Here is a 2487-nt window from a genome sequence, read left to right as displayed (position 1 = left end):
GTCCTGTTTGTATAGAGAAGAGGAAAGTAGTTGTGATAACCACTATTTCATCACTTTGACCAAAAACCTGAGACAGCCAAATAAGAAGGTTTCAGTGTATGTTTAGTCATTCTAATCCATGTTCAGTCTGTGATCATGAAATATATGGCAGCCACAAGTGGAGGAAGAAGCTACTTAGCACAAGTGTAGCTGAAAAGCAAAGACAGAAAGAGGGATGTCTAAATTTCAGATATCTCATCTAGAATAAATCTTCATATGATCAAGAAACATCCACATTTTACAAGTTCCACAACAACCCAGCACCATCAGAGAACTATTAAAAATAGCCTTCTCTGTGTACACTTACCCAAAACATACCAATAATCACAGATATCTAATTCCTTTATTCCCCTTTATTTACTGATTTACTTTCATAATGCAACTAAACAAAATGCTTCCCATATCTCCAATAAGATATGTTCTCACATCATTTCCTTTATTGTGTAATCTGAATGTACTAAGATGAATTTTAGCATAATCAACATGTCATAAGCAGAAAACAAGAAATGAAGTATTCCTGATTTAAAAAACTGAACCTAAATCAAATCTTCCCTAACAATAGACTTTAGAGGATATACAAGGCATAGAGAAACAAGTGAAATCATAATACTATAAAGTGAAGAAGCAGAAAATGAGTGGTGTGCTCGAGGGTGGGCGTGAAGGTCTGACACCACTTCCCTCAGCATGAACCTGGTCCAGAGTTTCCATTGTAAACTGCGGAGTCTGGTCACGGTCCTGGACCTCCGAGATGGCCCGGCTCCTGCAAGCGCTGAACGGCGAGGACAGAGGGTGATGTTAACATTCTTCTTGATAAAACAAGATTGGAAAGTCAAGAAAGCACAAGATTCATAAAGGTAACAAAAGCATTGAAAAAAATTCCACAGACATGAAACTAAGAGAGTTTTTCTAGAAGTTGGCTCTGAATCACGTGACAAGGAAGACTCAGGATGTGAGCATAAAGCCAGTGACTTATCCTCAGGCTTGGCTTTGTGTGAAGACCTCCAGAAGCCTGGTATGGAGGGTGATCTGTCCGACCCATGTGTTCTGAGCAGTTCTGTTTCTCTAAAGCCCCTACTATGCAGCCCACAGCTTTCAGATTTTGAACATAAGTGGTACATGTTCTCCCGAGTCCCAAACCCTCCCCACGTAGCTGACAGCCTTAAGGAAGGGTGCATATCTGAAACCCCTCCTTCCAAAGACTCTTCGGTAACAGTGCTAAAGACTCCCAGGTGTGCTCTAAAGATGACTGATTTCGAATGTCTAATTCCTAAATTAGAACACTTTGGTATATCTGAATACACTATGTCTTTAAATGAGGATTATTCAATGGTACTTAAAAGTAGGAAGAACGTTAGAAGTCCCCCTTTGAATAGTGTGGAAGGAATGGCCATAGGGACAGAGTCTGTGACCAGTGAGAACTCTTTTGCCATTCCTGGTTTTATAATCTAACACCCACGAAAAACTGATGCTGAATGCACAAATTCAATATTTCCACCTAAATTCTGCATGCCTGGTTTGAAAATTCCGTCTACAGTAGACAGTACAGCTTTGGTATATAGAAATTATCCATTGGCAAAACCAAATAGTAAGTAGAGCAATTTGGAAGTTAAAGATTATGCTCTGTTAATTTTAAATTCAGATGAATGTTATGAGAGTTTTGAAGACCTCCCTTCTCCTACAATTACTTCTTGTGAGAATATCAGAACACCCAGTCCTCCAGAAGTCACTGCAATTTCAGAAGACATTCTCTAGATATTAACAAAGCTCAACTCAAACCCAGCTACTCTGTAGGAGGTTAAAGTGATGCCATCTAGGAAAGGCTTCCTCAAATACGAGGGGCAGAGCATCCGAGGTGTTGCCAACAAGAAAAACTGGTGGCAGAATTCTAGTGTGGATACATCCAATACAGAAGCTAGACAGAAATGAGGAAGCAAGCTGGACTGAAGTTCTCAAATTTTTCTTTAGAAATTTTATCTGATTAATACAGACAGACCAGCGTAGGTGGAGGGAGGGCACAGATGGAATGAGGGCTCATTGCTCAGTCATTTTTCTTTTCTCTGTTTTTCACTGTTTTATTTCATTCTTGTGTGAAAATATCCATTCCACCACACTGATTTGGCCTCTCAAGCTTCCATCTCTGCTTCCGACTGCAGAATTAAAGGAGTTATGATACCACCTCCCAACAGCTTTAGGAAATTTGTGTGGCATAAAGATTATTCTGATTATGCATTGAAAATTAAGAATTCCAGGGTAACTGTGTTTGTATATTTCTGTTACATAATATAAAATAGATGATTTTCAAAGTAAAACTCTAGCCCACAAAAACGAAAGTGAAGAACTAAAAAAAAGCAGCTTTTCAAGACAAATGACATCATTTCTTCAGAGAATTAATTACAAATGAAAAAGGAATGAATGTGGAGAATTCTTACAGAATAAAGGAGACTTTTA

The 2487-nt window shown here is 38.6% G+C and overlaps 1 pseudogene; it reads left to right on the top strand.

The window, feature by feature from the left end:
• Positions 1 to 723: 723 nt before the first annotated feature.
• On the top strand, positions 724 to 1965 carry LOC101832657 (annotated as a pseudogene).
• The last annotated feature ends 522 nt before the right edge of the window (positions 1966 to 2487 follow it).

Source organism: Mesocricetus auratus, unplaced genomic scaffold, assembly GCF_017639785.1.
Source record: "Mesocricetus auratus isolate SY011 unplaced genomic scaffold, BCM_Maur_2.0 Super-Scaffold_100003, whole genome shotgun sequence".
Lineage (NCBI taxonomy): Eukaryota > Metazoa > Chordata > Mammalia > Rodentia > Cricetidae > Mesocricetus > Mesocricetus auratus.
This window is presented reverse-complemented; position numbering and strand designations above follow the sequence as displayed.